The 14,028-nt window shown below is 42.0% G+C and overlaps 1 protein-coding gene and 1 long non-coding RNA gene across 19 annotated transcripts in view; one reads left to right on the top strand and one right to left on the bottom strand.

The window, feature by feature from the left end:
* Positions 1 to 14,028, bottom strand: part of LOC127004435 (prolyl endopeptidase FAP-like) — a 117,824-nt gene that overhangs the window by 103,033 nt on the left and 763 nt on the right. For 3 of the 18 annotated variants that reach the window (XM_050872137.1, XM_050872135.1, XM_050872138.1), the window contains exon 2: positions 8,097 to 9,240. The gene's annotated coding sequence lies outside the window, so the exon portion shown is untranslated. Of the gene's footprint in view, positions 1 to 7,483; positions 7,501 to 8,096; positions 9,241 to 9,563; positions 11,600 to 14,028 lie in introns of those variants that run through there. The other 15 variants (XM_050872143.1, XM_050872147.1, XM_050872129.1 and 12 more) reach the window with 15 other exon arrangements.
* Positions 621 to 14,028, top strand: part of LOC127004438 (uncharacterized) — a 29,675-nt gene continuing 16,267 nt past the window's right edge. Inside the window, exon 1 of the long non-coding RNA XR_007757786.1 lies at positions 621 to 2,214. This is a non-coding gene — a long non-coding RNA (uncharacterized LOC127004438). The remainder of the gene's footprint in view (positions 2,215 to 14,028) is intronic.

Raw genomic sequence — 14,028 nt, 5'->3', positions numbered from 1 at the left:
AAGTAGTAGTAGTAGTTGTTGTTGTTGTTTTGTATGTAGAAGTAGTAGTAGTAGTAGTAGTAGTAGTAGTTGTTGTTGTTGTTGTTGGTGGTGGTGGTACAGGTAGATAGCGACGCAGGGAGGTAATGATGATGACGATGATGAAGGTGGAAGTAGTGGTGATGGAGGTGATGGCAATGGACGTGGTAATACAAGTGGAAACAGTGGCGGCGGTGGTGGGTGGGTGGTGTTGGCGGTGGTGGGTGGGTGGTGTCGGCGGTGGTGGGTGGGTGGTGTTGGTGGTGGTGGCGGCGGTGATTTAAGTCTCCAGCCTTCACTATTATCCTCCGCCCAAAGGTTAACTGCCGCTCGCCGTTGTTTATTGGCGAGAAAACATGAACATAACTTGAAATAGCCGGCGTTGAGTGGCTCGGCGCGGCGGACACTTGGGGCACGTCGAGGAGAGAAGTGTAGGTGCACTCTCTCTCTCTCTCTCTCTCTCTCTCTCTCTCTCTCTCTCTCTCTCTCTCTCTCTCCTCTCCTCTCCTCTCCTCTCCTCTTCTCTTCTCTTCTCGTCTCGTCTCGTCTGGTCTCGTCTCGTCTCGTCTCGTCTCGTCTCCTCTTCTCTCCTCTCCTCTTCTCTTCTCTTCTCTGCTCCCCTCGCCATACAAACTACATTATAACGATTAACATGTCATCTGGTATAGTGTATAAGCTTAATTTTCATCGTACTTTCACTTTTTTAACTCGTCTATTATAAAGAACGCCTCGAACACCCGGTTTTTTCATGCCCTGCCTGTATATATAGTTCGCCTTTATGTATTAAAAACCTAGAATATTTATTAATACTCCTATGGTACTTTGACAGCTAATAATACTCTACATAAATATTCTAAAACTTTCATTAATATCCTATGATAATGTCCTGCTAATAATACTCTACGTTAATATTCTGCAATCTTCATTAATCCGTTTATGATTCAGTCTAACTAATATTACCTGACAATACTGCCCAGTGAGTGATAGTCTACATTAATAATCTTCGGTCTTCATTAATTAATATGGTTTTGATGGTGTCCAGTTAATAATATTCCACCTTCATACTCCACAATCCTCATTAATATGTTCATGAGTATGTGCAATTATTAACAAAAATTCTATAATCTTCTTCGTTTATTAAAATGTACAAATACAGTATAAACAAAAGTCCTTCAGTACTAATAATTTCCCTTTCATTTTTTCTTGTTAAAGCTACGAAACGCATTTTTTTCTCTTTTTCTATTATTTTCAATTTCATGTTTTTCTTCTTGCAAAGGATACGAGAGTAGTTTATTTTCTTCTAATACCTTCAATATCATGTCTCTCCCTCTTCATGTTCCTCTCTCTGCTGAGGCTGAGAGAGGCGGGTTTTTTCTCTTTTATATTATCTTCAAGTTCAAGTTCTTTCCTTCTAATATATTTAATTCCATGTTTCTTTGCTGAGGCTACGAAGAGTATTTTTTTGTTTATTCTAAGATCTAATTCCATGTTTTTTCTCTCTGTTAAGGCAACGAGGGACGTTTTTTTTTCTCTTTTATATTATCTTAAAGTTCATGTTTCTCTCTCTGCCGAAGCAACGAGGGGCATAGTTTTTTCTCTCTCTCCCATACTTCTGTCACACCTCCATCGCGTACTCTGAAGTCCTGCGCGTTATCCATCTCGCCTATAAATGTGGTCACGCGCAGTGGACCGAACGACAGCCCTGACAAGTTAACGAGCAATTGACATGCCTCGACGAACACACACACACACACACACACACACACACACACACACACACACACACACAGATGGGATGATGCAACTCGAGTATATCAATTGTGTGTGTGTGTGTGTGCGTGGTATATTCATCGGTCGGGAGTGTCAGTTGCCGAATGTGTGTCTTTGGTGACGGTCTTGCGATGTGATCTCTTCGTACTGTGCTAAGCGGTCTTGAACATCGCCGTATACTGTCACTGTTCCTGCCGTGCTATACAAAGTTCGTTAACGCAACCCACCCTCTTCATCGCAGCGTTTGGACTGTATTCGTACCCTCGGGACCAGCCACGTATTCCTTAGCACCACATTTGTTACCGCATCAGCCGGTGAAATGTCGCGGTTCCCAGGTCCACAAGTGTTGTTTTTCCCCCAAGAGTTGCTCGCGCCAGGAACTGTTAGCCGCTTGATGTATGCAGCACAGGGAATGTGGACACGTTTGTAAGTCGAAAGTGAATTGTGCTGTTGTTGTTTTTTTTACCGCAGCGTTGATGACTAACCTTGAGTCTGTGGAGGTCTCTTAAAATGACTCCAATCAAACTGAACATCGCTTTGGATTTTGATATAGATGTTTTATTGATTGGTCCTCAGAGTCAGTTTGCCGGACATTTTTATTATAGTTACCCGTCTTCTAGTTTCTTCCCTTCTACTTTATTCCCCTTTGTTATTATCCTGAAGTTGCTGTGTCTTAGGTGTGTCGGGGTTACAGACTTTATAACTTACAGTGCTTATACGCCTCCGTCTCTACCTTGTCTTGTGTTTAATGATAGTAATAATAATAATGATGATAGACACTTCGACGTTAAAGGAATTGTTGACCGTTGTTACTTCCTTTATATCTATCTATCTGTCAATCTATTTGTTTATCTATCTTTCCTACATATAACAAAAATCTGGAGAGTAAAGGAGGAATAAAGGATAGTATCAAGAGAGGAATGGGAGGGAGAGAGGGAGAGGTAAGGAAGAAAGGAAGGAGGAAAGGAGGGAGGAAAGGAAGGAGGGAAGAAGGAGGGGAGAGAAGGAACGAAGAAGGATTATGGAAGAAAATGAAGAAGAAGAAAACAAGACACAAAGAATAAAGGGATTAGGAGAGAGAGAGAGAGAGAGACACTGGCTCAGGTGCATCTCAGTAACTTCTCATGGCTTTGGCCCACAGGTTTGTCCTCTCCACCTGGTTTTTCCTCCCTCCCTCCCTCCCTCCTTTCCCTCTCTCCCTCCCGCTGTCCAACCCAACTCCTCGTACCCTTCCCTTCCTCTCCCTTGCATCTTGATTTTCCTTCTTCTCTCCTTTCGTCTATTCTCCCTCTCCTTCATCCCTCCTTCCTCTCCCTCGCATCTTGATTTTCCTCCTTCTCTCCTTTCGTCTATTCTCCCTTTCCTTCATCCCTCCTTCCTCTCCCTCGCATCTTGATTTTCCTCCTTCTCTCCTTTCGTCTATTCTCCCTTTCCTTCATCCCTCCTTCCCTCCCTTACTCCCTCTTAGCATTCCTTCGTCTAGTCTCTCCCTTATTTTCTACCTCCCTTCTCGACCTCCACTCTCATCTTGTTTTCCTCTGTAGTCTTTCCTCCTTATCTCCATCTTTCTCTCCTTCTCTTCCTCCCAGTTTTCCTCCCTCCCTCTTGTTTCTCCTCGTTTCTTTTTTTTTTATTCCACCATGTTCCCCTCTGTACTTCTTTCCTCTCTTTCACTCCATTTTTTTTTCCCTATCTTTCTCCATTCTTCCTTCCATCCTTCCCTAATTTGTTACATCTCTCTCTCTCTCTCTCTCTCTCTCTCTCTCTCTCTCTCTCTCTCTCTCTCTCTCTCTCTCTCTCTCTCTCTCTCTCTCTCTCTCTCTCTCTCTCTCTCTCTCTCTCTCTCTCTCTCTCTCTCTCTCTCTCTCTCTCTCTCTCTCTCTCCTCTTCACCTCATTTGATTCCCTTACTTCTTTACTTCCTCTCTTCCTTGCTTTTATATCTTTCTTTTCCTGTTAATTCATTCCTTCTTTTTCCTCTTCCATTGTCTCCTATTCTTCCCTCCTCCCTTTTCCTCTTATAGCTTCTCCGTATCTCTCTCCTCCCTCTTCGATCTTGTTTTCCTTCTTTTCCTCTTCCCTCCTACTCATCTCCTTTCCCCACCCCCTCCTTCACTCCTTTATTTCCTCTTTTCCTCCCCGTTCTCTCACTCTCTCAATGCTTTCTTCCAATCCCCATTTTATTTTCCTCTTGTTTCCTTCCTCTTCTCCTTTTCTCCTCTCATCTCATTTCCCCCACCTCTCTTTTCCTCCTTTATTTCCTCTTTTCCTCCCCCTTTCTCTCTCTGTCTGATTTTTCCCATTCCCATTTTATTTTCCTCTTTTCCTCATCTCCTTCCCCCCATCTCTCCTTCCTTCCTTTATTTCCACTTTTCCTCTCTCCCCTTCCTCTCTCACTTCTTCCTTCCACTCACATTTTATTTTCCTCACTCATCCATTAATTCCTCTTTCTTCCCATCTATTCCTCTTTCGATCTCTTTTATTACTCTCTCCTCGTTCTCTCCCTTCTTTCCTCCCTCCCTCCCTTCCTCCCTCCTTCTCTCCCTCAATCTCTCCTTGACCTGGATGTCGTCTTTTTTATTTCCTCTCCTTATGTTCATTTTATGTCCATTAGATATTTTACGAGTTTGTGTTTGCATTGATTTATCTGTTTGTCTGTCTGTCTGTATGTCCATCTGTCCCTCTGTCAACCTGTCTGTCTGTTTCACCGTCTTTCTGTATGCTTGTGTGTGTGTGTGTGTGTGTGTGTGTGTGTGTGTGTGTGTGTGTGTGTGTGTGTGTGTGTGTGTGTGTGTGTTTGTTTACCTTTCTCATCATTGGTCGGTGTGTCTGTCTGTCTATCTATCGGTTGGTCAGTCTCTCGGTCTGTTTTGCTGTTGGTATGTATGGAAGAAACTTTTTTATCGTTTATATAAATATATATATGTGGTTGTCTGTCTGTCTGCATGTATATATGTATGTATGTATGTATGTATGTATGTATTCATATATTCTTATTAAAAGGATTGTCGGGTTGATCACAACAGGAAATTTACGTTCATGAATACAAAATTAAACACACACACACACACACACACACACACATACTGAAACGCCCATCGTATTTCTATTCTCTTCACAAGTTTAGACATGTATGAACGTGTGTGTGTGTGTGTGTGTGTGTGTTTCCTAAGTAGAGTTTACATAAATGGAGCAACACATATGCTAATAATTAATATCTCACTTAAGAGGAGGAAAACCACTCTGAAATGTTGCTCTTGCGGGTTAGTTTGTTAAAAGCGAAGGCGATACAATAAACAGAGTGCAACAAAAGGCGAGCACTAATTTGCAAGCCGGGCGTTAGTTGAGGCTGTTAAGAGTGCTGAGAATTTTTAAAGAAGGGGCGGGAGGGGAGAGGGGGAAGGAGGGACAGGAGATTCTCAATAACCAGAGTAAAAGAGAGAGAGAGAGAGAGAGAGAGAGAGAGAGAGAGAGAGAGAAAAGAAGGAAGGAGATTAATATGAGGAAGATGTACAGTATATGAAAGGGAGAAAAGAACCGAAGAAAAGAAAGGAAAGGTAGATTAAATAGCAGAGAAATGAATGAAAGGAATATGAATGAGAGAGAGAGAAGGGAAAGAGAGAATTGAAATTGCAGAGGAATGAAAAAAAGTAATATGAATGAGAGAGAGGAGGGAGAGAGAGAAATGAAATAGCAGAGGAATGAAAGAAATTAATATAAATGAGAGAGCGGAGGGAGAGAGAGAATTGAAATAGCAGAGAAATGAAAGAAACGAATATGAACAAGAGAGATGAGAAAGAGAGAGAATCTAACACCACTGAGCAGCGCCTCTAGTGACCAAAATAGTAACCGACAGACAGCTACAGTATTATTTTCTTTTACGAGAAGTTTCAGATGACCGTTTCAGAGTAGGAATAGAATCATAAATATACCGACGATATGAGGACTTACTGGCTTCATCGAGTTTGGAAAAAAAAATAGATCTTGACAAATACACAAATCACCGAAGTCTTAAAGGACCGAAGTCAGTCATTCGTCCATTGTTTCGTGGACGGCTGCGCATCGAAGTGACGGAGAGGCGGACCAAGCTAAACCCCGCGCCGAGAGTTGGGAAGTTCGAGGAAAAACAAACAGACGGACGACAAGAAATACGCTGGGAGTTGAGAAGCTTGAGGAAAATAGAGTGAAAGAACGACGAGTAATACAAATGAGAATAAGATCGAAGAGACTAAAAACAACAAGAAATAAAGTTGGGTAGTTCGAAAAAGTGACAGACGACAAGATATGCGCTGAAAGTTGAGAAGCTTGAGGAAAATAGAGTGAAAGAACGACGAGAAATACAAATGAGAATAAGATCGAAAGGAAGATATTAAAAAGGATGAAAAGGACATAAGAGAACAAGATCGAAGAAAAAGATTGAAAGGGACAAGAAACGTAATAGAGAATAAGATGAAAGAAGAGACTAATAAGAAATACGAAAGAGAATAAGACAGAAGAAAAAAAACTAAAAAGAACGACAAGAAATACAAAAGAGAAAAAGCTTGTAGAAAAAGACAAAAAAATCGACAACATAAAAATGAGAGTAAAAAAAAGAAAACAAAAAAGATACAAATGAAAATAACCCGAAAGAAAGCACACTAAAGAAAAGAAAGACAAGAAATAGAAAAGAAAACCCGTAAAAAAAGACTAAACAAGTATAACAAGAAATACAAAGGAAAATAAAAAATAAGAAAGCTAATCCCTCACACACACACACACCAAGAACAACACAAAAGTCAATTGGAGGAAAATCCGTCAAATAGCTTCTGCTCGGCGCCATTCCCGGACAGAAAACATCACGCCGACAAGTGCTGGAAATGGACCGAACTTTGTGGCGGCCCGGGAGTTCCAGCGGACCGAAGTGGCGCAAAAACCGAAGGGAGCAGACGGCGGCGGGCAGCTTGTGGAAGAAAACGGGAGGTGATCAGCGGGATTAAGTACGTTTTCTCTTTCCCACAGTAGCCGAACTCCAAGAAAAGAAATCGAAATCCAAGAAGTAAAACCATCTGACCCAAAACTACGTAAGAAATTAACTCGGAGGGTGATTAAACGGATTAGGTTCGTCTTCGCTTTCCCATAGAAGCCGAACTCCACCAAGAAATGTAATTGACAACTTATAATAATGCAGTCTCAACCCACCCTAAGTAGTAATTTAGCACGAGGAGGTAACTGTCGCGATTAGGTTCGTCTTCGCTTTTCGACAGTAACTGAACTCTAATATATAACGTGATGGAAGAACAATAAGCAAAGCCATCTAATCCCACTCGAATTCGACAAAGTAATATAACCAAACAAAATCACTCAAGGGTTTGCGAGTTTTGTTTTTTGAGACGTGTGAATGACCTCTAAACGCAGTATATATTACACAATTTCGTTATGACGCGGCAACTTTCTTTCTTAATCAACAGAACGAAACATAGCCTACGAATTAACGCCTCGGCTCCGCCCTGCCCTCTTGTGGCGCCATGTGGAAAGCTGCGTTAATTAGGGTCTGTTGCTGAAAATTAAGTGACGGGGAAAATAACGGAGAGAAATGAGAGGAAGCGAAGGAAAAGTGTTGTGGTGGTGATAATTAGGATGTGAAGAGGAAGGAAAAGAAGGAGGAGGAGGAGGAGGAGGAAAAGATGATAATAAAGAAGAAGAAGAGGAAGACTTACCTAGGGCTCCATGTTGGCTGTGGAAAGGAGGAAGAAAGTTAGTCAGCAGCTGAGCGACACACACACACACACACACACACACACACACACACACACACACACACACAGGTTAGCGGCCAAATTGGAAAGAAAGAGAGAAAATAGATAAAAGTGACTAAAATAGCGAGTATTAAAGTAAAGCAGCGGCGACTTGGCTGTGTGTGTGTGTGTGTGTGTGTGTGTGTGTGTGTGTGAAACTAATTATATAGACGAGAAAATTTTACGGTCTAGTTAACATGCATTACAATTCTGCAATAAAAATGATAATGGTAATAATGATAATAGTAATAATAATAATAACAACAATAACAGCAGCTTGAAAATGTGTCTCCAGTTAAGTCTAGCCATGAAAGACAATGAGCAAAAAATGAAAAATGGTGAATTATTGTGTTGGGCCATATGGTCACGTAACTGTTGAAGCTTTGTATGGAAATTTGAGAGAAAAAAAACGATTCCGAAATGTTCTAGTGCTGGTCTTACGTCACATTAGAAAACAACAACAACAACAACAACAACAACAACAACAACAACAACAACAACAACAATAATGATAATAATAATGTTTAATACTCACATAATTTTAGCGTCCGAAGGCGCTCTTGAAATAGAAGAAGAAGAAGAAGAAGAAGAACTGGTATCCTTTCTCGCTGTTCTTGTCTCCTCTCGCTCTCTCCTTTTTTGTCTTCTTTCTTTTCCTCTTTTCTTCTTTATTTTTTTCTTGGAACTTCCTTTCTTCTTCGAGAGTTTGTCTTTGTTTTCTCTCACACACTTTCTCTTTCTTTTATAGTTTGTTTTCCTCCACTATCCTCCTTCACCTCCTCCTCCTCCTCCTCCTCCTCCTCCTCCTCCTCCTCCCCTTATTTCCTTATTTCTATGAGGATGCTATCTGTCTTTTTTGTCTTCGTTCTCTTCTTCTTCCTCCTCCTCGTCCTCGTCCTCCACCTCTCTTTGGCCACTAGCACCTCCCCCTCCTCCTCCTCCTCCTCCTCCTCCTCCTCCTCCTCCTCTCCTCCCCGTCTCAGTCCCTATATTCTGGACGAGTTTCCCATTTCTGTTAGACACAACCGACCCTCCGTTCACTTTCTCTGCACTGCGTCACGGATCTCTCTCTCTCTCTCTCTCTCTCTCTCTCTCTCTCTCTCTCTCTCTCTCTCTCTCTCTCTCTCTCTCTCTCTCTCTCTCTCTTTACTTACTCCTTACTCTCCTCTATTTCCTCTCCACTTTCCTCCCCCTCCTCCTCCTTCCTCCCCCTCCTCCTCCTCCTCCTCCTACCCCCCCTCCTCTTTCTTGCCTCCTTTAGTCAGGGGTTAAGTTGGGTCACTGAAGGAGAAGAGGATGAGGTCATATTTGCGGTTTTATTTAGGCTATTGCGTCTTTCTTTACTCTCTAGGTTTTTTTTCTTATTTCTTCGTCATTTTTTTGTTTTCATTCATTTTTTCTATTAAAGTGTATTTTAGCTTTAATTGTTTTCCGCTTTTGTTATTGTTTTTGCTACTTCTAAATTCTTTGTATTTGTTTTTTTATCTTTTTTTTTACTGTTTATTTTTGTCCTCTTTTTCTGTCGAGGGCAAGGCGCTAATGTTAATAGTCACTTTCCTATCGACTGTCTATCTCTCTGTCTGTCTATCTCTGTCCATGTGTCCGTCTCTCCTCCATTCCTTCCTTCATTCCTTCTTTCCTTCCTTCACTTCGTCACATCACTGTTGTTATCTCCACTGCTGAGGAATTGAAACGAAGAAGAAGAAAAAAAAGAAGAAAAAGAAGAAGAAGAATAAAAACAATTGCCCTTCGCGAATCACTGCTTTGTTTCGTCTTTTCCACACTTTTTTTTCTGCTTGTCTTGCACTTTTGAATTAACTCGCTGGCTCGGCACTACTGTCTCGTCGAGGTCACTTTTCCATTGTCCTCCGCGAGGCCTGACGCGGCGCCTCGCTCTGCTTGCAAAGGCTTGGGCACTCTCCAACACCCTGATTGGCTTGGCACTGCCCGCCGCCGCAATCCCTGACTCACCCCCGCCCGCCACTGCCCATATTTCACTCACCATTCGCAGCACTGACACCCTCTACATCACTTTCTAGGCACTAATTAATATCTGACCCCCGTTTGATATGACGTGTAGCTATCTTTTAATCATTGCGTTTCACATACCCACGTTTTATTTTATTTTTCCTTTATTTGGGGGGTCCCATTTCCACTTCATTTACATACGATTCATGTTTTACTGCTTATGTCACGTCACAATCACCCGCATCTCTTGAGAATTGCGTTTTACATTCCCACACGTTCTTTTCATCACCTTTTTTTTTGTTTTCTCGTTTTCACTTCACTTTCGTACTATCTATGGTTTTGGGGGCACTGTTTTCCTTATATAGTCACACCGGCACTGCCCAGATACTTGCATGGTACGTTCTGCATCCTCTTAGTCACTTTCTTAGCTGTCTCACCCTCCCGGCCGTTCCGCCACTGACCGCATTTCATCTCGCTACACCGACACTCCCCACGTCACACTCTACGGGCTTAGGCACTGATTAACTTCTTTCGTGTATTTTCTTATCACTGCGTTTCATATTCCCACGTTCTTATAGTAACTTATCTCTGGTTTCTTGTTTTTACTTCACTTTCGTACCATTCATGATCTGAGAGGCGCTGCACTACCTCTTACGCATCGCAGTATCATGTATATCTTTTGATCATTGCGTTTCACATTCCCAAGTTCTTTTAATCACCTTTTTTGTTTTCTTGTTTTCATTTCACTTTCCTAGTATTCATGTTACTTTCTGGGCATTTCTTTGCTTTTTAGTCACGCAGGCACTGTCCAGATTACTTGCATGGCACGTTCTGCATCCTCTTCGTCACTTTCTACGCTTTCTTGTGCACCCTCTCTTCATTTCTCTGGCACTGCCCACATCATTTCACCTCCACTCTCTCCACCTCTACCTCCTCCGCCTCCTCTAGGTGCTGTTACGCTCCAACATCGCTTTGGCACTGCTCAGGTTACATATTTATTCCTTGGGCAGCGTGGTCTGGCTTATCTTATTTTAGTTGTTCCAATTTTTCCTTAATTCCTGTTTTATTAATTTTCTCTATTTTAGCGTAGGGTATCTTTAGTTTTTTTTCTGTCTTTCGTTTTTTTGTTGTTGTTATTTTCGAGTATAGAAGTCTTTAATTATTTCTTTATCTTTTTTCGATGTTTTTACTGATTGTTTTTTCTATATGTCGCTGGTAAGTCACTAATGTAAATCCGTCACGTTCTTACCGTCTCACACTCCCTGTATCACTCTCTAGACACTTTCTTACTCCACATACCACATTTAGACACTTTCTCACTCCACATACCACATTGACACTGCCCAAATCATCCACTCATATTAGTCTTCTCTCTCCTCGCGTCCTTCTCAGTCACTCCACTTCCTCCCTGCCCTCACAGACACCCTCGCCCCAGCCTGGCACTGTCCACCCCTCCTTTGGCACTCCTCGCGTCCACCTCGCCCCCCCATTGGCACTGCCCTCGCCACTATCTCACAACACCACCTCCTTGGCACTTACACCTCACTCTCGTCTTTCTTGGCACTCACTCTTCTTTCTTTCCGTCTTTCGCGGGTAGCCAGGCTATATTTTGTTCTTATTTCGCTATTTTGTATTTGTTTATTTATTTGTTTTCTTGTTTTCGTGTTGGTTTTTCTTATTTTCTTTTCTTTTCTTTCGTTTTTATGTTCCCAGTAGCTTCTGTTTCATGTCCACTTCATTTTTTATCTCTTCTATTTTTTCTTGTATTTCAGCTTTTTTTCATATTTTTCTTTTTGTTTTCTTTGTTTTTATCATGCCGTTTGTTCTCTTGGTTTCATATCTCCTTATTCTTTTTTATATTCATCCATTCATTATTTTCATTTCTAAGTTTCGTTTACCTGTTTCGTTTTGACTTTTTTATTTTTCTCTCTAATTATTAAGTTAACGTTAATGAGGTGGTGTAATAGTTATGTTCCTCCTCCTCCTCTTCTTCTTCTTCCTCCTCCACCTCCTTCTAATCTGCTCCTCTTAATCTCCTCCACTTAACATCAATTACCCTTATTAACCTCCTTCTCCTCCTCCTCCTCCTCCTCCTCCTCCACCTCCTCCTCCTCCTCTTTCTACTCCTTCGTCTCCTAATCTAGTCCAAATCTCCTGTTATCTAAGACCTACTTCCTCCCCCTCCCCCTCCTCCTCCTCCTCCTCCTCCCCTTTCTCATTATCTACTCCAAATCTTGTCATATTCACCTCTTCCTCCTTCTCCACCTCTTCAAACCCTCTACACACTCCATCCCAACCTCCTCCTCCTTCACCCCAACTATCTCCTCCTCCTCTTCCTCCCTCATAATCTCCAAATCGGGTCATATTATCATCTACCTCTTCCTCCTCCTCCCCTCCTCCACCACCACCTCCTCAAACCTTCCACACACTCCATCCCAACCTCCTCCTCCTTCACCCCAACTATCTCCTCCTCCTCCTCCTCCTCCTCCACACAGTCCACCCGTCACACCTGCGTTCCACTAATTACCCCCCACCACACACCTGTCCCCCGGTGCTCCACATGCAAGGACGACCGACAAACTCTCTCTCTCTCTCTCTCTCTCTCTCTCTCTCTCTCTCTCTCTCTCTCTCTCTCTCTCTCTCTCTCTCTCGTTTTTCGTCTTTTTTTTTCTTTTCCGTGGCAAAGTTTGGGTCAGTGTGGCAGACGTCCATTATTTTTTAGTGCTATTAAAGAGAGAGAGAGAGAGAGAGAGCAGTGGCCGTAGGAGATTGTCATACAAGAAAAGAAGAGGGGGGAGAAGAGGAGGAATGATAAAGGAAAAGAAGAAAAGGCATAGAAGAGAGGAAAAGAAGGAAAGAGAGATTTGCAAAGGAAAGAAGCAGAGAAGGAGGGAAAGGAAAGAGAGAGAGAAAGAAAGAAGAAAGAAAGAAGGGGCATGAAGTAGATGAAAGATGAGAGAAAAGAAGAGAGGAAGAAGAAGGAGAGTAAAAGGGAGAGAACAGTCAGAGAGAGAGAGAGAGAGAGAGAGAGAGAGAGAGAGATTTAATAATGAGAGATAGAGGGAGGAGGGGAAGCACAAAGAGAGATTAGAGGTCGAAAGGGAAATGAGGGAGGGAGGGACAAGCGAGAAGGAAGGATGAAAGGAAGGAAGGAAGGGAGATAAAAAAAAAAAGTTCATTCGATTCACTTTTGTGTTGTCTAGATTTGATTATTTTTTTAAGTATGATTGAATGGATTTGTAACCTGTGGAGAGAAAGGAGAGGAGGAGGAGGAGGAGGCGGGAAATCAAGGGAAATTAAGTGAGGGAGACAGGGAGAATGAAGAAGAAGAAGAAGAAGGAGGAGAGAACTCAAAGAAAGAGGAAGAAAGAGAGAAGAGAAAACAGAGAGAAAGAGAGGGAGTAGAAAGAAGAAAAGAAGACAAAGAGAAAGGGAGAGAGGAAAAGGAAGGAAAGAGAAAGGAGACAGGGAAGAAGAGAAGAAGAATGGGAAGAAGTGAGAGAGAGAGAGAGAGAGAGAGAGAGAGAGAGAGAGAGAGAGAGAGAGAGATGGGGGGAGAAGGGGAGGGGAGAGGAATTACGAGGGAAGAAGGGCGTAAAGACAGAGGGAGAGAAAAAAATGGAGGAAAGGAAGATTTTATATATTTTTAAGTATTATTAGACAACATTGTGAGGGGATGGGAGGAGGGAGGGAGGGAGGAAAGAGAGGAGGAAGGAGATATTAGAGGGGAGAGAGAGGTGAGGAGGGAGGGAGGGGAGGAAAGAATGGAGGAAGGAGATATTAGAGGAAAGAGAGGAATGAGGAAGAGAGAAGAGAGGAAGGAGTTGGGGAGGGAATGAGAGACAAACGAAGGAGAAAAAATGATAAAATTAAAGAAAGAGGAAAGGAGGAAAGAAAAGTAATAATAAGTAGATGAGAAAGAAGAGCAACAGGAAGGAATGAGAGGGGAAGGAATGGAAGAAAAGTAGAAGGAAGAGAAAAAGAGGAGAAAAGATAGGAATGAAAAGTAGAATTAAGAGAAAAAAAGAAAACTGGGAAAGAAGTAAGGAGAAAGGAGGAAGATAATGGAGAAGATAGAGGAGGAAGAAGGAAGAAACGAAAGGAAAATGGAAAATAAGGAAAAAGAGAAAGGGGGAAGGAAAAGAACGATGGAGAAGAAGAGAAACTTGGAAGGAAAGAGAAGGAACGAAAGGGGGGAGAATGGAAAGAGGAGAGGGAAGAAAGAGAGACGGGAAAAGAAAAAGAAAAGAGGAAGGAGGAGGAAGAAAATGAAAAGGAAGGAAAAAAAAAAGATGAAGTAAAGGTTGGACGAAGATGAATGAGGAGAAAAATAAGACGGAAGGAAAAAAAATAAAGAAGGAAAATCCGATTGGAGAGATTGTGAAGATAGGCGATGTAGTTTTTTGTTGTTGTTTTATTAAGGTTTCTATTGCTGTTCCTTATCGTGTTTTTTATTTAGTTTTAGGGTTAGAGAGACAGAGGGACTGTTTTGTTAGGCC

Source organism: Eriocheir sinensis, chromosome 28, assembly GCF_024679095.1.
Source record: "Eriocheir sinensis breed Jianghai 21 chromosome 28, ASM2467909v1, whole genome shotgun sequence".
NCBI classification, from domain to species: Eukaryota; Metazoa; Arthropoda; class Malacostraca; order Decapoda; family Varunidae; genus Eriocheir; species Eriocheir sinensis.
The sequence above is the reverse complement of the archived record's forward strand: the minus strand, read 5'-3'. Positions and strand labels throughout refer to the sequence as shown.